Genomic DNA, 23,693 nt, shown 5'->3' with positions numbered 1-23,693 from the left:
TGGCTGTACTTTTTCACAGACAAATTATTTTGTTTCTTCTGGCAGTCCGTGATATATTCAGTATACTTCGCCAACTCCATAATTCAAAGGTATCAATTCTTATTTGATCTTCCTTATTCATTGTCCAGCTTTCACATGCATATGAGGTAATTGAAAACACCATGGCTTGGGTCAGGTGCACCTTAATGCTCAAGGTGACAGCTGTGCTTTTAAACACTTTAAGGGGTCTTTTGCAGCAGATTTCCCCAATGCAATACATCTTTTGATTTCTTGGGTGTTGATTGTGGATCCAAGTAAAATGAAATCCTTGACAACTTCAGTATTTTCTCCATTTTCATGATGTTGCTTATTGTTCCAGTTGTGAGGATTTTTGTTTTCTTTATGTTGAGGTGTAATCCATGACACTAGGGAATGGGTGAACCTTCCTCTCTGATACCTCAAATGTCTGGTCAGCTATATTTTGGAACCAAATGACATTGACAACTTTGCTAAGCACGAACAGGGAAGCATCCAAAGAGCACTGAAAATTGACGTGAGGAAGAATTCCAGCCACAATCAAACGTCTCGATAGTGATAGATCACCAATAATTTGTGCTGTTACTGAATCACAGGAATAAACACTTGATGAAACAAGAGGGGACTCAAGCAGAATATTCCTCCATTCCAAGCACAGCACTGGAAAATTCTACCAGCAATACGTGGCTCACTTGCCTCGTTTAGGCTCTGTACTCTGGGGTCCTTTCTGCGTCAGGTCGCTACTAACCTTCTTCTGTGCTTTTCCTCCCTCTTTTACAGTATTGGAGCGTCCAGCTTCGAAATGGTATAGATACCCCAGATGGAGTCCTTGATTCCCCTGGCAAGGCCCTGGAGAAATATTTTGACACCTCCAACCATCTCTTCACCGCCCAAACCATCAACCACACGGGGAGAGAGAAATGCCTCGAAATCTCTTAGGAAGGCAGCTCTGTCAAGCGCGGGTTCAGCACGTTCAAGGCTGAGGGCCACAGAAGACCTAAAAAGCAAAACAAAACTAAAAGAAACTAAAAACCGTCACAGTGGAGCAAACTAGGACTCGGAATGATCAGTGACCCATGCGCTTTCCAAGGAGCCACTCTTTACCAATACACCCCCAGGGCCCCAAATAGTATGTAGTCGGCAGGATTCGAACCTGCGGGGGGAATCCCCAACGGATTTCTAGTCCATCGCCTTAACCACTCGGCCACGACTACAGCTGCCTTACCAAGGACTTGTTTTTCCCACATGGAATTGGACCTGTGCCCCTTGCAGCCAGTCCTGTAGCTGATCTGGTGGGGTGCTGGACATCATTAATTATAAGGAAAATGCAGATTAAAACACAATGAAATGATACTCCCCTCCACCAAAATTGCTGAAGATAAAAGAATTGAAAATATCAAGTGTTGCTGATGATATGGAACAACTGAAACTTTCCTACATTGCAGATGAGACTGTCAACTGACACATTCACACTTGCACACTATTTAGAAATATTGCCTGAAACAAAATATATATAAGACCTATAACCCTAAAACTCCACAGCTGCATTTAGACCCGAGAAAAAGGAAGGTTTATTTTCCTTGAACCCTATGTACAAAAATGTTCACAGCAGCATTAGTTGTTTTATATGTACATCAACAGCAAAATGAACAAAAAATTGTGATGTACAGTAGTAATACAATGGGATATGACAGCAATAAATTGGAACTACTGCTACTAGACACAATATGGATGTATCTAATAAAAATTATGTTGAGCAAAAGAGTCTATACTGAAATGAACACATATTGTATGATTCCACCTATAGTATTTCAAAACACAGGAAAACAGTGGTAAAGGTCAGAAGATTGGAATTAATTGGGATAGATACAAATCCAATTTCAGCTTCTGAGAGCTGAAAAATTTCTTATCTTGGTCTGAATGTTGGGTATATGAGATATACATATGTAATAAGTCATTAAGCTGAATAAGTTGTATGCATTTTCCTCTTCATGAACCAAGCCTCAACTTAAACAAAAAGAAGAAAGGATTTCTTTGGATATCATCTCACCCCCAGTAGATCCTATCTCTTCGTTAGTGCTGTTCAAATTTTGGTCTGCAGATTGATGCCTTCTAAGAGCTGTGTTTTACCTGTCTGTGGGCTTTAGAAACTTCTGTATCCATTTGACTGTGCCAGAATATTGGACTCTTCCAATTAAATAAAGTAGAAACAATTTCAGGAATTGGGTGAGTGGAATGTGGAGCTGGCCACTTAATGATCAAGCAGTAGAACTCTGTTGCTGCTTATGATATTGTGAAATTTGTTGGACACCTAGAACCCAAGAGAAGATAAAAATCTGAGGAAGTACTATTATTTACTTTTATAATTTATTGTTTTAAAATGACCGTGATCTTAATCAAGTCTGCTTTCTATATTTATAATTTGCCATTATTGGCTAAAATAAAACAAATACACACAAAAAACAAACCCAAACCAGTCGATTAGAGGTGATTCTGATGAATGGCGACCCCTTGTGTGGCAGAGTAAAATTGTGCTCCATAGGGTTTGTAATGGTTGTTTTTTTCTTCCCAGTGATTCTGGGTGGATTTCAACATCCAGCTCTTGGGTTATCAGCCCAGTGAGTTAACCATTTACACCACCCAAGGACTCCTTTAGCTAAACACGAAGTAAAATTAATATTATTTATTTGTAACTCTAATTTACATATGTGAATCAAGGCTAAGGAGGCTAGAGAAGCCAGAAGACAAGTAGTGTATGTGCCAGAGAGCTGTGGTCTAAAAACGGGCTTCAGGTGTGACTGAAAACAAAGAAGAGTATGCAAAATAAAGAAGAAGGTCTCCATTTGGTGACAGCTCATCTTTCAGAATCAGCCTCTCAGGAATGAATGAGGAAATCGCAGCAGCTGAAGACCATTTACAAAGTGAATTTTAGTAAAAGTCCTCCATGTGCCTGAACAGGTTCTCAAACCTCAGTCTCGGATGAGCGGAGTCAAGGCTTTCTGCCTTAACCACATTTTGGTTGTGACTGTAATTTCAGATATAAGTTTTTAAAATATTTCCTCCAAAAAATATTTTAGATTCTTTTACAGCTGCTTTCTGCCCGGCGTGAGGTCCAAGACTTCTCAGTTCTAGTGTTACCAGGTGGAAACCCCGGGTTCTTATTTGGCATGACTTTATTGGCCAGTAAATGAGAGACCGAGATGGGTGAACAAAAAGGCACCTTTATTTCATTGTCCAAGGAAATGGAGTCGGTCCGTGGTTACTGCTCCCAAGACTGCTCACCAAGTTTCACAAAAACTCAAGTGTTTGTGAAAATAGTCTAAGATTAAATACGAATAGGAACAAATGAATCCACCAAGGGCTTACAAGTAGGGAGTTCACACAAGTTTTGTCTGCAACATTCTTAATCATACTATGTAGGTGCAATGGGGTGTATATATAACTTCCAAGCGGAAAAAAAAAAAAAAAGCAGGCTTCAAATTCAAAGCTGAGGGGGAAGGGGTGAAGCACAGCAAAGGAAATAATTTTCCAATACAACCCTGAAGGGGGGGACTCCAGGTAAAGAATACAGCACTGTGGGGGTTCTGTCTCACAAGCAAAACATTCATTTGCCTTCCCTTTGTGCCAGCTCTGCAGTTGGCCTGAAAAAGCCTCAGCCTATGCTGTGGAGAACTTACACTGGACATACAGGGGAAAAAATCATCAACTGATAGGATTAATAAGGGTATCAACTACACGTGAATCTCAATACAGAGATTAAAATGGGCATGCACGGGCCTAGGAGTGTGCTGAACTACTGTGAAAACATTCTGGAGTGCACATGAGGAAAGAGAGAGGAGTATCAGCTAATGCAGAGTAAAGAGTGGGAGTGGGGTGAAATAAAGGAAGAGAAGGAGAAAAAGGGGAGAGAGGAAGAGGACAAGGAAAAGAGAAACAGGATTATCCCAGAAAAGGAGTCAGTTCGTTTTGCTCAAGACTACCTTGCCTTTGAGAGTGATTCGTTGCTCTTTCCTTCTCGGGGTAGACAGGCTGAGCACTGTGGAGGGCTCAAGCAAGTTTGAATTTATTTATTTATTTTGTGATTCAGACTTCTTCACTATTGGTTTTGCCCTGGCAGCTGCAGGAATTTACGATTTCCATGCATGGATGTGGTGAGAGCAGTGTTGAGAGCAGAAGCAGGAGGGGCCTGGCAGCTTTGATATTAAGCACCGCTGAGACTGGGGAAGTTTACTAGGTCTTGCTTGAAATGCAAATAATAATAATAAAGAAAGTTCCCATTTGTTTGCTCCTTATATTCCTAACTCTTAAATGAAACCTCTTGAAACTCAACTTTTTTCTAAAGAAATTCTCTCTGGACCCTTTACTTTTCACATCCTGCTCTTAGCTCAAAAGAAGTTTAAAGAGGGGAACTGTGACCACAGAAAGCCAAAGACTATACAACTGCTCATGATTACATACTCAGCCACCTTTTCCTCAGTCTTAGTATAGGCACAGAGGCAATGAAGATTACCAAACCAAAACCAAACCCTATGCCATGGAGTCAATTCCGACTCAGAAACCCTGGTGGCTGGTGGTTAAGTGCTATGGCTGCTAACCAAAGGATCAGCAGCTTGAATCCGCCAGGCATTCCTGGGAAACTCTGTGGGGGCAGTTCTACTCTGCCCTATAGGGCCACTATGAGTATGAGTCAGTGAAGGTTAGTCCCTGGCAATCAGGTAGGTGACCTCAAAATTGGCTTAGGGATTACCTGTGACAGACTGGTAAAAAGCAGATAGTTACAGCTTTTGGAAAGAAGAGTAAAGGGGATAATGCATTATAAAAGAACTTCAGGACTCTTGGCTTCTCATCTCCTCTACCATAACCCATCCCCCCTTCTATGAAGAAACTAACCCTTTCCTCGCTTCAAGCCTACCTCTACAGGGTCCCCTAAAAGATTTTCTCCTAGTTTAGTTCAAAACATGAAAAGCATTTTAGTTCATATTTTATAGATTGCATGGTTGAATTCATGTTGATTCATCAAGATTGTTATTTTTATTCTCAGGATCAATAATTGAAAATATTTATAGGGAAATGCAGAATCATTCCACAAGGATTTGGCAACTGCCCTGAAACAATGTAGACCTTACCCGAGGTCTCTGGGTTAATGTGTCTGTGCTCCCCTCTTTTGACCCATGAGTGTTTAGGATTTGTGCTCTATTTCTTCTTTGGCAGCCTCCTCAAGAGTTCATAACAGATGGACAAAGACTTTGCTATGATCTTTGATGGCTTCCGCCTGCTCAATCTCCATGTCTCGATATCCGTGTCTGTGAATGAGAGGTTGACAAGACTTGGCAGCGAGTCTTTGCCTCCTCAGCCCAAACCTGGGTTAAACATCTACTTCTCAGTGTTTTAGAACATGCCAGAGAAGGATATGAGACAAAAAAATGGCTCTCTTCTTTTGCAGGAATTAATTCTCCTTTCCCTGACATTCTGTGAGAATCCTGTGTTCTCCATCCCAGAGAAGGAACATTGATTTTTCCCAAGCACAGAGCAGGTTTTTCTTCTTTCAGATTCTCGAGCCTCTTTGCATTCAGCTTTCCCACAAACCCTTTCAAGGGACCACTAAGTCTTTGAGTGGTGCAGACAGTGGCCCTTGTATCAGTGATTGTTGAGAGTGCTTGAAGAGGATGTATGGATATTAGAAATGACAACAAATAAATTTAAGTGAGCATCATCGTCTCAACTAGTTAGTTAATAAAGAAACACCAAGGCCAAAACAAGTCAACTTAGGAAAGAAGTAAGTTTCTGAGAGTAAGATTTTTGGGTTTTTTTTTTTTTTTTTTTTTTATTGCGAGAAAAGAAAAGTGGAGATACTGGGGTTTGAACCCAGGGCTTGTTGCATGTTAAGCACACGTTCTACCACACAACTGTAACTCCAGCAAGACCCTACCTACTGCATAGGAGTCTTCAGGACTGTTTTCAGAGTCTTTTAGGACTAAGTCAAGATAAATTCACTTTATGTTCAATTCAACTGTTTCCAAACTCCCGACGCTATGCTCCCTCGGACACAAACAAACCTAGAGAAGGATACCTTAGTGCTAAGAAGAAAGATATTGCTCCTGGTTGATGGTCTTCCACCAGATTGCCCGGAACCTGCTTCCATTCCATCACCTGGGTGAATTGCAGGATAAACATTTTCCTGGACTGGTCTGAATATAATTTTCTGTATTCTTTTGACTCTTGGAAACATACCAATGTTTTAGGGAGGCAAATAAGTAAATAAAACTAACTCGTTTGTGAAACTACTCTAAAATTAAAATACAAATAGGAACAAATAAATCTAATGTATTTCAAAAGCATAACATATCCACATAGGAGAAAAAAGAGAGAACAGATTCAAGTAAAAGTTTTCATTAGTGCTTTGTCCTCATTGTAAACAAGAATGGTAAGTAAATGTTAAACTCTATGTAGTAGTTTTTTTTTTTTAATTTAAATAATGCTATGGGTTTTTTTTTTTTATGGGTGTAGCAATTCTGATATTATTTCGTGTAAATTTTAGGCTTGAGAAAATGAGTACACATATTGAGGTTATTGGAAACCAGGGCTCTCACTGTGGGAGACAGAAGGAAAACACGAAATTGGAATGGGGGAAGGATGGAGACCCCATGTGTTGCAGAGTTGAACTGCTCCATAAGTTTTCTTTGGCTGTAATATGTAAGGTGTGCCCTGTGGTTAGGGGCTGGACTGCTAACCAAAAGGTTGGCGGTTGAACTCACCAGGGCCTATGCGGGAGAAAGAAGGCGGTCGGTCGGCTCCGGAAAAGATTACAGCTGTGAGTCGTAATCTACTCCACCACGGTGGTTTTGGGTTTTTGGTTTAATCTTTGCGGATGACCAGAGGCACAATTGCACTTGAATGCTAACCCTGGGGGCTTAGTGGTTAAGATCAGTAGTTCGAATACACCAGGCTCTATTGGAAACTCCATAGGTCAATTCTACTCTCCTATGGACTCGCTGGTGGCGTAGTGGTTAAGTGCTAGGGCTGCTAACCAAAGGATCCGCAGTTCGAACCCGCCAGAAAGGATCCGCAGTTCGAACCCGCCAGAAAGGATCCGCAGTTCAAACCCGCCAGGCGCTCCTTGGAAACTCTATGGGGCAGTTCTACTCTGCCCTATAGGGTCCCTATGAGTCGGAATCGACTCGACGGTAACCGGCTTGAGTCTGGGCTAACCTAAAGATTGGTGGTTTTACCGGAAGAAAAGTCACGGCCTTCTGCTTCATTTAAGATTACGTGGAGTCAACAGGAGTGAGAATCGCCTGGATAGCAACCAACAACAATTTTTAAGGAAGCAGATTTCCAGACCTTTTCGGAAGGGTAATCCATCGGGTAATGTGTTTAATAAGTATGAGTACGCAAAACATACTTGAAAAAGGAGAGAAGTGCAGAGCTGTTGGGAATTCTAAAGAGCAGATGAGTGTGCACGGTTTCAAGTCATCTCAAGGAAAGGATACTCTCCTCTTAAGCCACAACTCTCTCTTTTTTTCTATAGTTCTGCGTCGGATACTTGTGCTGTACAGTTCTATTAGACTCCAAAGCCTTGGAATACATTGTTTTTTAAGAATGCAGTTATGCAAAACCGAAGTGAGTTGCTGAAACCCGGGATCGAACCAGGAACCTTTAGACCTTCAGTCTAACGCTCTCCCAACTGAACTATTTCATCTATTTCAGCAACTTCTAAAGTTCTGTTTAAATCGTTGGTATAAAACATGATCATGGCTACTGTTTTTTCAAATATTTACTCTTAATTTGCTCTACATTATTACAAGATGACAAAGGGGAGGAATACGTAAAACGGGGCGATGCTTTTCTGCTTGGTAACCTCTGGCTCTTTCACGCCCCAAGCACTGCTCGGAAAACTAAGGGAATTTCAAACGAAATGATCGAGCCTGTTCTTTTTCTCTTTTTTCAGTCCTTTTTCTGTATTTGTCTTCCATGACTCTGGAAAAGGGAACAGAGGATTAGTGAGCCAGTTGATGGCGTGGCGGGCTTCTGGCTTCGAAATGAGAAAAACCTGAGCAAGCCAACTCTGATTCTCTATTTCCTTCCTTTTCTTTGTCTTCCTTGTGCTGGCACGGGCGCCCTGGGTGGTATGGAGAAACACGGAGTAGAAACGGGGAAACATCTCAAGGCAATCCATCGGGTAATGTGTTTAATAAGTATGAGTATGCAAAACATACTTGAAAAAGGAGAGACGTGCAGAGCTGTTGGGAATTGTAAAAAGCAGATGAGTGTGCACGGTTTCAAGCCGTCTCAAGGAAAGGGTACTCTCCTCTTAAGCCACAACTCTCTCACGACAGAAACTTCATGAAAATCCTCCTTGAAATATTAGCCATATTTCTAAGGGGTTTTGGTAAATTCAATAGATGATCAGATAGAAAATCTAATGTTTCAAATTTCACTATTTTTAAACCTCTAAACTGCACCAGGAAATAAGTAAAGAAATTGCAGACCAAAAACACCTTCTCTTCCTAGGACATTCCACCCCATTATCCCACTCCAAGTTTCCTGCCCTAGTAAATTGCCCTGCCCATTTTTTTCTGTAACCACCAGGAAAGATGTAATGGAACTTTCTTTTGTTTTTTCCACTTCTCTCCCTATCCATTTTTTCTTTTTTTTCCTCATCTTACAAAGTTTTTCAAGCCACCTTCTCCTTAAGAATAGGGAATTAACCACAGTCTAGAAGATTTCAATACTTATATTTGACAAAGAACCCTTATGTAGACTATTTAAAGAACTCCTATGAAACACTAAGAAAAAAAGACTGAAAATAAATGAGAAATAGCAAAGACTAAACATATACTTCACTAAAAAAATACATAAACACAATTATTAAATACAATGAAATAATACTACCTTTCACCAAGTGTCTCTGACAATCCTGAACTGAAACTTTAATAGATTGCTGACGAGACTGTCAACTGGTATATCCACTTTGGTACACTATTTGCAAATCTTGCCTCAAATAAAATATACATACAACCTACAACCCAGCAAGTTCACAGCTGCAGTTAGACCCTAGGAAAATGCATGCTATTGCCCTTGAAAAACATGTACAAGAATGTTCATAGCAGCATTGTCCGTTTGAATTGTATAGCAAGAGTAAAACGAATGAAAAAGGTCTGATTCCAGTATTCACACAATGGAATATGACAAAGCAATAAGAAAGAAATACTGCTACTAGAAACAGTATGGGTACATCTAATAAAAAACATATTGAGTGAAAGAACCCATACTAAAATGAACATGTGCTATATGATTTTATTTCTTATTTTTCAAAGCACAGGAAAAAGTAATTTATGCTAGTAGAGGTCAGAAAATTAGAATTGATTGGGATGAGGTACAAAGGAGCTCCTGGGAGGTGAAAATTTCTTTATCTTGGTCTGGATGTTGGTTCCATGGTGTATATATATGTATTATTCATTGCACTGCATTTCACTCAATGTGATTCTAGCCTCAATTTAAATTAAGAGATGACACATGGGACATTCACACTTCAGATATAAAATTACAAACCTAGAGTATCTTCCACTCATCTAATTGTTTTTCAGTAGTACATGATCCTAGTACTCCTACCAACTTCTTTAATTTTCCCACTTTCTGTTTATACCCACTTCCCCCAACCCTGCAATGGTTTATCCCTGTGACCTTCTCCAGTGAATTGCCTTGGTTTGGAGATTATGCCACCATTCCATTCCCAGTAACACTCAATGACTGACTGAAGGGGATGGAAGGTGCAAAAGTCCAAACCCCTTGACTCAAGGACAATTCTGTCATGGGGTTTATACCCCAGTTCCCCTGTCACATAAAAACAAACAAACCCATTGCCCTACAGTTGATTCCGACTCATAGCTACATGGGTCAGGCCAAATCCAGACTTCACCCAAGGACATATTAATGCTTGGCTACTTTCCCTTTCCCATCCTAAAGAGAACCCCCTCAGTAAATCACATACCCCTCAATACCTATTTCACACTCCTAATATTCCTCAGGCATGAAAGGGTCTGATGAAACTGCTCAGCTGCAAACACATGCTTTCTATTTCATAAAAATAGAAAGACGACTCTGAAAGGATGACTCCGATGGCAGAGCCATGAAAACACAGAGCATTCATTCTAGGCCTTGAAAGCTAATGTTGTTTTCCTGGCTGGATTTAGACATTACTTGGGACCAGTGACTGTTTTTTCTTTCAATTTCATCCCTTTTTAAAATTGGAATGTCTGTAACTATTATCTTATACCTGTTCTGCAACTGTATTTTGGGGAGCAGATAAGTTGTTTCTTGAATTTTACAGATTCACAGATACAGGGGAATTTTATCTCAGGATGGATTATACCCAGAGCTTCATCCAGACCTAATTTAGACAATTGAAATGAAAAGACTGGGGACTTTTCAGCTGAAGAGATTTTGATGACATTTTGGACTTTGAGTTGATGCCGTAATGGGATTGAGATTTGGGGAGGTATTGGGATGAAATGAATGATTTGCATGTGGGTCAGATGTGAATATTTGGAGATCAGAGGGCAGCCTCTGATAGGTGTAATAATGCCCCAGCAAAGACATCCATGTAGTAATATCCAAAAGCTGTGTGTATGTTACCTTACGTGGCAAAAGGGACTTTGCAGATTTGATTAAGTTAAGGATGTTGCCATGGAAAAATGAATCTGGATTTTCTGGGCGGACCCAATATAATCACGAGGTCCTTTTAAGAGGAAGACAGGTGGGCCAGAGTCAGAAAAGGAAATGAGAAAACTGAAGCAGAGGTCAGAATGATGCAGCCATGAGCCAAGAATGTGGGTGGCCTCTGGAAGCCAGAAAAGTCAAGGAATGAATTCTCCACCAGTGTCTCCAGAAAGAAAGCAACTCTGCCAACATCTTCAGTTTAGACCTATAGGACCGGGGACAGATTACCCAATAAGCATGTGCTTAGGGCATCAACAGAACAAAACAGGGACCCATAGATGCCAAGCAGACAAGATACGAGGAAAAGCAAGCACCATGCTGGAAGGGAACTGACAGAGTGTTAAATGATATTGATTTTATTTTATAAATTTTACATACAATAACAGTTATATTTTCCTTTTCATTTCAGACAGATCAGGTATAGCCTCACATTTAGTTCTCTCTTGTAGATCACGTGAGAACATGCCAGCAGCACTATAGTCATGTGACTCATGATATATCTGGTCCTGCACAAAGCGAGCCAAAATGTATCTTCAACAAGCCAAAATGCATCTTCAAATTGAGCATACCCTTGTATTTGTATCATGCTTTTCGCCATCATTCTTATCCCTGTTCAGGTATCAACAGTAGTACAATGAAATGTGAAGATGCAATATCAAAGTACAAAAAGTCAGTGGGCAAGTTTTTAGGTGTTATTTCAAGACAAAAACACTTGTGGAGATATGCAAAGAGCCCACCAACAAACATTGTACACAAATGAATGAAATTATTTTTGACTACCTTGTAAGTACTATTTCTTTTGACTATCTCAGACCTGAAGAACAAAATTACACATTGTAAATTAAATTTTTATTGATTTTCAAATATTAATTTTAGTGTGAACATTCAAATTTTAATGTAACTTTTATTTTATAAATTTTACTTCTTTTATCAATTTTATTTATTTTCAATTATTCAAATTTATTTGCTATGGTACAAGCAAGTTAAAAAAATTAAATTCAAACTAAGTGGATTGCAAAAATGAAAGCTCACAGAAGATAAAAAGAAAAAAGATTTGTGAATTCCTAAAGACAATTCCAAGATCAACTTCCTTTTTAAAACATAATGAATCAGAAGAGACTTTGTCCTTTCAACACTAGGTTTTAATGGGTGCAAATCATTCTACTGGTACCTCTGCTGAAATTACTAATAGCATTATGAATATAATAGAATTTGTTCTAAATTCTGCATCCATTCCTTGCTGTAGTTAAAAGAAAAAATTAATAATGGTGTAGAAAGTGGAACTATTTTAGAATCTAAAATTGTCATATCTGCAGATCCCATAAATAACAGAAATACAGATCCTGCTTTGCAAAATAATTTTTCTTCTAATGATGTAATTACTGGATCAAAAGAGGGCCAAGTGATTGTCAACATCACAGTGGACCATTTGAAAATTCATTGTCAAAATAATCTGGATGGTAAACAAACAAGGTTCTGTAGCCAGAATATACTTCTAGGGTGCAAAGCTAATGGTGACAATTATAAGAAGGAGTCTCTCTCAGTTGTTCGCAAACTATTCTGTCCTAAATCATTTAATTCTTGGTTTGCTATGGATGGATTTAGCAACTTGAACATGTTTGATAAATGTGAAAACAGAGATTGTATGGTGTCATATTTAAACTGAAGACACTGTTTTCACTTAACTCATAAACTGGTAACACAAATTAATGAAGAACGTCATTACTGGAAAGCCGTTTTGCAATGCGTTGGTGCTTTCATTAAAACCATCACTGAAGGTGGACTGTCTTTTTGAGAAAGAAATAAAGTGTTTGGGGGCCCACAATGCAGAAATTTTTAAGGTCTACTTGAGCTTGTTTCTCAGTTTGATCCATTTTTAGCAGGTCACAACTCAAAATATGAGAACACTAAAGAGGGCAAGCCATCATATATGTCTAAAACAACATGTGATAATTAATAAACTTAATAAATGATAAAGTTTGATCAATTATTTTCAGTGACGTAAGTATAGCCCGATATTTGAGTTTGTCTGTAGATTCCACTCCTGATCTTGCTCATACAGATCAGCTAAGTATTATTTTAAGATACTTATCTCCATAGATGGAAAATCTGTTAAGCAATTTATCACATCTACTAGCTTAAAAAGTCATATGGATGAAGAAATTACAAATCAAGTATTTTACTATTTATGTGAAGTGTGCAAAACTGTTTTTTCTAAGTGCAGAGGCCAGTCCTATGACAATGCTGCCAATGATAAAGGCATACAACAGAAAATATTAGAAGGTAATGAATATACCATTTTCATACCATGTATTGCATATTCACTTCATCTTGAAGAATGCAGCTGCAACAGATTGTTGTCTGGAAGCAGTTGGTTTTTTTGTACTGTTCAGTTACTCTCCACATTTTTTGCTACCTCTGCTAACCAACGGGCATGTCTTAAAAGATATTTAGTCAGTGACTGAGTATTAAATTGTCTTTCTAAAACATGTTGGGAAGTACATGCTGTAGCAATGAATGCAATCCCGGAATAGTACAATGAGATTCTAGATGCCTTAGAAGTATTGCTGAAGACCAGACACAAAAAAGGAGATGCCGAAAGAGAAACTGAAGACACCGCCAACAAAATGCAAACACTAGAGTATGTACCTGTGTTGGTTATGTGGAATAACATATTGCAGCATTTTCATCAGAAGAGTCAAGGTCTCCAAGATTCAGAAGTACATTTAAAGGCGTGCACAGATCTCTACCAGTTATTAATAGGGTATTTACATAATTTAAGAGAAGGTTTTGAAAACACAACAATATAAATATTGCCAAATACTGATTATCAAGCAGTTCTCCATCACAGATGCATTAGAAGGAAACAAAATCATAGCAGCACCTCAGAAGTATCGTTGAGAGCCAGAGGTCAATTTCTCCTAACCACAAAATATACCATCATTGACACACTTAAATCTTGCATGAAAAGAGGAAGAATGTATATGAAGTTCTTTCAAATAGATTTTCCTTCTTAAACAGTGAGGATATATCTGATAAAGACTGCACGAAGGCATCCAAGAAATTAGTGCAGGCTCATCCCCATGGCTTAAATACAAACTTTTATGAAGAAGTGCCACAACTTCATTCTTACATGAGAACTAAGTTTACCGGTTCAGGAAAAACAAATTTTACTCGTGCAAGCATGTAGGATTCCATAATAGAAGATAAAATACGATGCGTACTTCCCAATGTTGAAATTGCTTTACACGCATTCCTAACTTTAAAGGTAACAAACTGCACAACAGACCGCTGATTTTGGAACCTAAAGAGATGAAAAAACTCTGAGCGTACAGCAATGATTCAAGAAAGACTCCATCCATTATCTTTATTATGTACGGAAGTAGGTATTATTCTGCAGCTTAACTGTGATTAAATCATTGAAGAATTTGTAAGAGCAAAAAATAGAAAGAAATGTTTTTAATTATAACATGTTAGAGATGCAAGATCTACCTAGAAATGAAAGTAATTTGTCTTAATATTTGTTTTTCTGATCATTAAATTTTCTTTTAAGACATCTTTTCATTTGTTCATTTATAATTGTAACATTTTCTATGAAACAAGCATCAAAATTGATGAGCTGTTTAAAGCAAAAATGGTAAAAGTCAGTACTTCGTTGTAGAAAATCAATAGAATTTTACACTGAGTGTTGAAACAACTAAGCTCGCTGACTCATTTTCTTTGTTGTAGAATACAGAGTATATTCCTTTTGTAGAAAATTAGTTATATAGTAAAAATTTTAGTACCCCATATCCACTAAAATTTTCATAATGCTGTTCATCTCATTCTGCTAAAATGACATAGGCCACTTTTGTGTTCATTTATGTTATAGTCGTATTTAAAAATACATGGGTAGCTAAGACACACACACACATATATATACAGGCATACAAACAACTCACATGCCCCGTGGGAATGCCTGAGTAAGTAGAAGGAAGGGGCACCAGGGATTATCAATGTTTAATGCCCTCATATGCCTTAATCCGGCCTGAACAGAGCCCATTTCGCACTTCTGACCTCCAGAACTGTAAGATAATAAATTTGTGTCTTTTTAAGCCATTAAATTTGTGGTAATTTGGTACAGTGGTAATAGGTAACTAATCCAGAGTTTGGTATTAGGTTAGCCTATTGAAAAGCTGTCTTGTTACCAAAGGAGACAGATAAAGCTCTTGAAGGACTCCTTGGCAGAGTGTTAAAAAAGAAAAAAGTTACAGTTTGTGCAGGTCCGTTTATAACTGTATCCCACGAAGTAGAAGAGGTGGAAAACCCAGGTACTCTTTCTAAGGCTCGAACATCGGGACCTTCAGATTATGAGACTGACGCCTTTCCTACTTCACTACGAAGGAACGTAGGTGAACAACCTCAGCAAGGCTCTTGGTTCGAAGGATCTCAGTGAAATTTCTGAAGCATTAGGTTTTTACATCTTATACACCTCCATGCCCCAAAAAGAATTAATGCTACGTCATATATAAGTTTGCTGTTGCTCTGAGTTTGTCACAATAACCTTGATCAAAGATATTTCAGGACTTTACCCCGGAATAAATAAATTATACAACACAGTGAAGTTTTCCGCTCCGCTTTAAGCATCACTTCTGCTGAGTGACATCCGGCAAGTTACTTATCGCTGTGCCTCATATTCTCCATCAGGCAAATGGAGATCATAGTAAAAGTACCTATCTCCTGAGGCAATCAGGAGGGTTGAATGACAGTAAATGTAAGGAAAGTGCATGGCGCATAATAAATTCCTAATAAATTTTAGTTGTTATTTATCGGTGTCTTTTTTTTTTTTTTGGAAACTAGCCTGGAGACCTGTTTTAGGAATAGTGTGGGAAAACATTCTTGTTTCTTTACAAATAATAGTTCCAAAGATTATCAACACGCTTGGCAGCGTGGCCGAGCGGTCTAAGGTGCTGAATTTAGGCTCCAGTCTCTGCGGGGGCGTGGGTTCGAATCCTACCGCTGCCAATTCTATTTTAAATTGAATCTAAGATTTCGCGAGTTTGACTTGGGATAACTGCTTGGGGGCTGCTAACTTAAGAGGTCAGAGCGCTGATGGCGCAGTGGTTAAAGCAGTCGGCTATTAACCGAAAGCTTAGCAGTTCCGCTATACCAGCAGCCAGGTAGTGTTTCTGGAGTGATAAGGAAAGTCAGACTATTGTCATTCCTGTCTATTCTTTATATCTAAGAACACCATTTTGTGCCCAAGGGGCAATTTTTTATGGTTTTAAAATGTTTATCCTGAAATAAACATGACTTTGACATCTTTTTGTTTTTGACATATTTGGAAGCCCTAGTTTTTTTTTTTAGTGACTAGTGGTTGAGTGCTCCAGCTGCTAACCAAAATGTCAGCAGCTCGAATCCACCAGGCGCTCCTTGGAAACTATGGGGCAGTTCTACTCCGTCCTATAGGGTCGCTGTGAGTCGGAATCAACTCCACAGCAACGGGTTTTGGTTTTTGTCTTAACTGCACAGTGGTTAAGGTGATCGACTGCTCACGCAAAGGGTGGTGGTTTGAAACCAGCAATGGCTCCGGTGCAGAACGATGTGGCAGTCGGCTTCCGTAGATTTACAGCCTTGGAAACTCTATGGGGTCGCTGTGAGTTGGAATGGACTCCACGGCAGTGGGTTTTTTGGTTTTTATGCATGCCCCTGGCTGTCCTAGGGTTTAACTGCTCCCCACCATTCCTTGAAGGAAACCCTGGTGATGTAGTGGTCAAGTGCTACCCTTGCTAACCAAAGGGTTGGTAGTTCAAATCCACCCGGTGCCCCTTGGAAATTCTATGGAACAGTTCTAGGGTCACTATGAGACGGAATCAACTCCACGCCAGTGGGCTTGGGGTTTTGTTTTGTTTTGGTTTTGGTTATCCCTGGAAGGAGTCCCGGTGGCTAGGTGATTAAAAGATAAGTAAAACCTCTGCAGCTTGAATCCATCAGTGCTCCCTAGAAACCCTACCGGACAGTTGGATTTTGGTTTTTCCCTGGGAAGGAGTCACTAGGTAGACTTAAATAGATAACACCTGCTTGCTGCTAACTGAAAGATTGGAGGTTCCAGTCACCTGGAGGCGCCTGGTGATCTACTTCCAAAAAACTGATTTGAGGATAACTGGTTTCCCCTGAGAAAGCATGTCCAAATATGGATTCCCGTTGCTATATGGAGACTTCTTATCTCTTATGGTTTTTGCCTACCGCCTCTAAGTTTCCTTCAGGCAATATTTGGGCTCCATACCAAATACAGCGAAGTTGTGAAGAGCAGGAGGAAAACGATGTCTGTAGGGAGAATCTGTGCTTGGCCCAATGGAAGATGATTGTCCAAAGCTGTGTTTCACTGCTTGGGCGACACTGCGCACCTGTAAGGAGTCAAGGTAATGAGAATCTAAGAGAAGAAAAGCTTACGCACTCAGTTTTGCCCTGAAGTAATTTAGACATCAGCACATCCCAAGGTAGCCCAGCAGGGAGCCTCACTAGGAATTGTGGTTTAGTTGGTCAAAAACAAAAACAAAAAACTGTCCGCTGGGCCCTTTCAAACTTCCCCCCCGCCCCGCATCCTTCTTTCCCTGTCTTTAAAAAGGGAGCTTAAGGGGCAGGCTTTTGTTTTAGGCGATTGAAGAGATTATGTTAGCATCTGGTTCTTGTTTTCTCCCCTTTATTGTCTTCCTTCTGCTGTTGCAGTCACCTTAAGTGATATAGAAGCTCAGAGCATAGAAATGGAAGAGCATTCAAAGAAGTTCGTTCGGTTATGTTTTTGCTGTGGATGTGTGCAGGAATTGAATGCAAAATATTAGAAATGAATTTGTGTTCCTTCAAGATGGGCTTTAAATAGTGTTGGAGCAGAGAAAAAGTGTGGAGAATTGAAGCCAGGGCCTCATGCATGCAAAGCATGTTCTCTACCACTGAACTGTGTAAGCCCCACTCCTGAAGTGCTGCTGGCTAAATTTTTTCTAGACCTAAGTGTTATTTCCTGAGATTCACACTCCTTGAGCTTTGCAGTAGTGATGCTTGGTGTTAAGAGGCATCAACAGCTGCTTTAGGCAAGAGGCGCACAGGAACCAGTGGAGGATGCTAATTTTTATAGGGCTTGAAAGTGAAGGCAGAAAATTGGAAACATGGGTCAGATAAATATCCACAAGAGGTTTCCATGGTGGCTTCTTCACAACCTTGAGTTGTTAAAAGTCTCTGACTTCAAGACTGGAAAAACTCTGAGAGTATGGCTCCCGGATGCCCTTTCAGCTCAGTAATGAATTCACTCCTGAAGTTCAGCCAAAGATTGGACAGGCCTGTAAAACAAGAGGAGACAAAAGGGCACACCAGCTCTGGGGCAAGGACTAGAAGGCAGAAGGGAACAGGAAAGCTGGTAATAGGGAGCCCAACGTTGAGAAGGAAGAGCGTTGACATGTCGTGGGGATGTTAACTAATGTCATAAAACAATATGTGTTCTAACTGTTTAATGAGAAACTACTTTGTTCTATGAATCTTCATCTAAAGTACAATTAAAAAAAAGAAAGAATAAATAAAAAGACCAAAAATGTCTCTGTCTTCTATCACAGCTGACAAAGAATCAAGTCCCCATTTCCAGTTCTTCTGATTTCCTCTATAGTTGTCTTAATGTGAGGCACAAAGCTCAAGAAATTAATCTTTTGGCTGCCTAAAAGTCTTCATTATATTTGCTTTTTGCTCAATCAGAATGTACGTGCCAGATTTGATGGAGGAAAGCAATGACAGAAGAAAACCCGATAGTGATGCATTCTGCATTTCATTATAAGGGCCTTTTGTTTTCGACTCAACATGTCAGGTAACTCATGGGCCCTACGAACAGTCCAGAAGAGGAATTCATAAGGCATGAATGAAACTGTAGCTTCAGGATTTAGAGAAAAATGAATTATAAGAGTAAGATAGAAGAAAAATAGACAGGATTTAAAAGGCAAAAACAAAAGTGAGTGAAGCCATTTATTCATTAAAATAAAAATTAAATCATTTCCAAACAGAAGGAGGTACATGTCTTACGCTGGGTTCTCTAGAGAAGCAAAACCAGTGAAGCATATAAATAGCTATAGAGAGAGAGTCAACCTTAATGATGTGGATGGAGTCAAGCTTTCAGGACCTTCATTTGCTGATGTGGCACTACTCAAAATGGGAAAAAACAGCTACAAACATCCATTAATAATCGGAAAGTGGAGGTACAAAATATTTATCTAGGAAAATTGGAAATCATCAAAGATGAAATGGAACGCATAAAGATTGATAACCTAGGCATTAGTGAGCTGAAATGGACTGGTACTGGTCATTTTGAATTGGACAATCATGCTCTACTATGCCAGGAATGACAGCTTGAAGAGGAACGGCATTGCAATCATTGTCAAAAAGAATATTTCAAGATCTATGCTGAAGTACAACAGTATCTATGATAGGATAATATCCATATGCCTACAAGGAAGACCAGTTAATACGACTATTATTCAAATTTACGGACAAACACACCAACAACTAAGGCCAAAGATGAAGAAACGGAAGATTTTTACCAACTTGTGCACCCTGAAATTGATCGAACATGCAATCAGTATGCACTGATAATTACTGGTGACTGGAAAGGGAAAGTTAGAAACAAAGAAGAAGGATCGGTGGTTGGAAAATATGGCCTTGGTGAGAGAAAGGATGCCGGAGATCACATGATTGAATTTTGCAAGACCAATGACTTCTTCCCTGCAAATACGTGTTTTTCAATAATGTAAATGGCAACTATACATGTGGACCTCACCAGATGGAATACACAGGAATCAAATTGACTACATCTGTGGAAACAGACGATGGAAAAGCTCAGTGTCATCAGTCAGAACAAGGCCAGGGGCCAACTGTGGATCAGACCACCAATTACTCATATGCAAGTTCAAGTTGAAACTGGAGAAAATTAGAACAAGACCAAGAGAGCCAAAGTATACCTTGAGTATATCCCACCTGAATTTAGAGACCGTCTCAAGAAAAGATTAAACACATTGAACACTAATGGCCAAAGGCCAGACAAGTTGTGGAATGACATCAAGGACATTATACATGAAGAAAGAAAGAGGGCACTAAAAATAGAAGAAAGAAAAGACTTAAATGGATGTCAGGAGAGACTCTGAAACATGCCCTTGAACACTGAGTAGCTAAAGCAAAAAGAAAAAATGATGAAGTAAAAAAGCCAAACAAAGATTTCACAGAGTGGCTCAAGAAGACGAAGTGAAGTATTATGATGACATGTGCAAAGACCTGGGGATAGAAAACCAAAAGGGAAGAACATACTCAGCATTTCCCAAGCTGAAAGAACTGAAGCAAAAATTCCAGCCTCAAGTTGCAGTGCTGAAGCATTCCACAGGGAAAGTATCAAATGATGCAGAAAACATCAAAAGAAGATGGAAGGAATACACAGTCACTATAGCAAGAAGGATTGGTCAATGTCCAACCATTTCAGCAGGTACCCTATGATCAGGAACTGATGGTACTGAAGGAAGAAGTTCAAGGTACAATGAAGGCATTGGTGAAAAACAAGGCTCTAGGAATTGACAGAATACAATGGAGATGTTTCAAAAAATGCACACACTGGAAGTGCTTACTCGTCTATGACAAGAAATTTGAAAGACAGCTACCTGGCCAACTGACTGGAAGAGATCCATATTTATTCCTATTCACAAGAAAGTTGATCTAAACTAATTCATAAAGTATCCAACAGTATCATTATTATCACATGCTAGCAAAATTTTGCTGAATACCATTCAAAAGCAGCTGCGGTGGTATATTGACAGGGAACTGCCAGAATTCAAGCCGGATTTAGTAGAGGATGTGGAAACAAGGATATCATTGCTGATGTCAGATGGATTCTGGCTGAAAGCAGAGAACACCAGAAAGATGTTTACCTGTGTTTTATTGACTATGCAAAGGGATTCGACTGTGTGGATCATAACAAACTATGGATAACACTGCAAAGAATGGGAATTCCAGAACACTTAATTGTGCTCATGAGGAACCTTTACGTAGATCAATAGGCAGTTGTTTGGACGGGACAAGGGAATACTGATTGGTTTAAAGTCAGGAAAGGTGTGCGTCAGGGTTGAAAGTTTTCAAGCTCTCTTCTCTTAAAAAAAAGGGGGGACCGTTTGACAGTCTGAGAGAAGATATTGCAATAATTATATTTGATAAATGACCCTTATGTGGAATATATGGGGAAATCCTACAAAACAATAAGAAAGAGACTGAAAAAAAAATCAGAAAGAGCAAAGATTAAACATGTACTTCCCAAAAGAGTCTACTGAATTGCCCTATATGCAATTTTAGACGGTACTAGTGTGAGAGCCACAAACAATATAAGATGTGTCCTGCTGCAAAGGACTTGGGGACAAAACAGAATACCTGACTGAACACTAACCTGGACAATGATAAAACACACCAAACACCTGACTTCATGGTAACATCAACTTGAACTCATTAACTAGTGCAAGAACAATCCCATTTGTCAGAGAGTAGACATAATTTTTTCATGGTCCTCCTGTACCAGTCCTTGCACATAAGGACAAGGCATATAACCCCACACCTCACACTGCCCTGCATGGACCACTACCTGGGTGACATTCGGTGCTTTGCTGTCCATCACAAGAATCTTAGTGTCAAACTCTGTGTATAAGTTCCCTATAATGCCTTGTCTGATCAACATGGCTTTTACTGCCCTTTTTTCTGAAAACCACCTGTGCCTCTCAGAGCCAATCCTGTTGCTGGTCTGGTGGGGTGCAACAGTTGGACATTATTAACTATAAGGAAAGCACAAATTAGAAACACAATGAAATAATAATCCCCTTCACCAAAATTGCTTAAGTTAAAAGAATTGAAAATATCAAGTGCTGCTGATGATATGGAACAACTGAGACTTCCATACATTGCTGATGAGACTGTCAACTGACACATCCACACTTGTACACTGTTTAGAAATATTGCCTAAAACAATATACATATATATAACCTGAAACACCACAGCTATATTTAGACCCAAGAAAAATACACCCTTATTGCCCTTGAAAAATTTGTATAAAAATGTTTGTAGCAGCATTAGTTGTATCATATGTACAAAAACAACAAATTAATGAAAAAAGCATAATGTATAGTATTAATACAATGGAATATGACAGCCATAAAAAAAGAACTAGAAACATATGGATGTATCTAATGAAAAACATATTGAGTGAAAGAATCCATACTCAAATGAACACATATCGTATGATTCCATTAATAGTATTTGAAAACACAGGAAACTGGTGGCAGAATTCTGAAGATTAGAGTTGATTGGGATAAGTCAAGGAAGTTCTGAGAGATGAAATATTCTTGGTCTCAATGTTTGTAACAGGAGATATACATATGTAATAACTCATCCTGCTGAATAATTAAGTTATATGCATTTTACTCTGTGAACTAAGCCTCAATTTAAACAAAAAGAAAGAAGATGAAAGAAAGATTTCCTTGGATATCTTCTCACTTCTAGTATATCCTGTCTCTTTGTTAGTGCTGTTCAAACTGTGGCCTGCAGATTGGTGTATTCTAAAAACTATGTTTCTCACCTGTCTGTGAGCATTAGAAATTTTTGTATCAATTTGACTGTGCCAGGATATTGGACTCCTTTTATTAAATAAAGTAAAAATTTTTCAGGGGTTGGGTGAGTGGAATGTGGTGCTGGCCACTTAATAGTCAAACAGTAGAATTGTGTTGTAGCTAAGGATATAGCAAGATTGGTTTGACACCTAGAACCCAAGAGAATATATAAATCTCAGGAAACATTATTGTTTGTTTTTATAGCTTGTTATTTCAAAAAAAGTATTAATCTTAGTCAAGTCTGCTTTCTGTAGTTATATTTTACCATCATCTGGTACAATTTAAAAAAAAGTTACTGTCAAGCTGATTCTGACGAACCGTGACCCCGTGTGTGTCAGAGTACAATTATGCTCTGTAGGGCTTACAATGGCTGATTTTTTTTTTTTTTCAGATGTAGATGGCCCATCCTTTTTTCCCTGGGCTTCTGGGGGGACTCTAACCTCCAATCCTTTAGTTATCAGACCAACGTGTTAGCAGTTTGCACCACCCAGGGACTCTACTAGCTAAAGAGGGAAGCAAAATTAACATTACTTATTTGTAACTCTAATTTAAATGTGGGAAACAAGGGTAAATGGGTTAGAGAAGCCCAAAAACAACTAGTCTATGTGCCAGAGAGTTGTGGTCTGAAAACAGGCCTCGGGCATGACTGAAAATGAAGAACAGAAAATAAAAAAGAAATGCTCTGTCTAGATGACACCTCATCTTTCAGAATTGGCCTCTCTAGAATAAATGAGGAAATTGCACCAGCAGGGATTTCCCAGTTTCCATGGATATTGTAAGAGCTGTGTTGAGCGTAGAAGCAGGATGGTCCAGCAGCCTTGAGATTTAGGACTGGGGACACCATAGCTTTGGTCAGGCATACCTTACTCTTCAAGGTGACATCTTTGCTTTTCAATGCTTTAAAGAGGTCCTTTGCAGCGGATTTAACCAAAGCAATTGTCTTTGATTTCTTGACTGCTGCTTCCATGGGTGTTGACTGGGGAATCAAGAAAAATGAAATCCTTAACAATTTCAATATTTTCTCCATTTATCATGATGTTGCTTATTGATCCAGTTGTGAGGATTTTTGTTTTGTTTGTATGGAGCTGTAATCCATAGTGAAGGTTATAGTCTTTGATCTTCATCAGTAAGTGCTTCAAGTCCTCTTCACTTTCAGCAAAGTTGTGTCATTTGCATATTGCAGGTTGTTAATGAGTCTTCCTTCAGACCTGATGCTGTGTTCTTCTTCATATAGTCCAGCTTCTCAGATTATTTGCACAGTATACAGATTGCATGAGTATGGTGTAAGGATAAAACCCTCATACAAACTTTTC

At 39.1% G+C, this 23,693-nt stretch overlaps 3 non-coding genes and 1 pseudogene across 3 annotated transcripts; 1 reads left to right on the top strand and 3 right to left on the bottom strand.

The window, feature by feature from the left end:
• Positions 1 to 379: 379 nt before the first annotated feature.
• On the bottom strand, positions 380 to 1,563 carry LOC100676775 (etoposide-induced protein 2.4-like; annotated as a pseudogene).
• TRNAS-AGA (transfer RNA serine (anticodon AGA)) lies at positions 1,148 to 1,229 on the bottom strand. The gene has a single exon. It is a non-coding gene; the product is annotated as a tRNA-Ser (tRNA).
• Positions 1,564 to 7,641: 6,078 nt separating the features above from the next.
• TRNAF-GAA (transfer RNA phenylalanine (anticodon GAA)) lies at positions 7,642 to 7,714 on the bottom strand. The gene has a single exon. It is a non-coding gene; the product is annotated as a tRNA-Phe (tRNA).
• A 7,942-nt stretch (positions 7,715 to 15,656) lies between these two features.
• TRNAL-UAG (transfer RNA leucine (anticodon UAG)) lies at positions 15,657 to 15,738 on the top strand. Its single transcript has one exon. It is a non-coding gene; the product is annotated as a tRNA-Leu (tRNA).
• The last annotated feature ends 7,955 nt before the right edge of the window (positions 15,739 to 23,693 follow it).

This window comes from Loxodonta africana, chromosome 1 (genome assembly GCF_030014295.1).
Source record: "Loxodonta africana isolate mLoxAfr1 chromosome 1, mLoxAfr1.hap2, whole genome shotgun sequence".
Taxonomy (NCBI): domain Eukaryota; kingdom Metazoa; phylum Chordata; class Mammalia; order Proboscidea; family Elephantidae; genus Loxodonta; species Loxodonta africana.
This window is presented reverse-complemented; position numbering and strand designations above follow the sequence as displayed.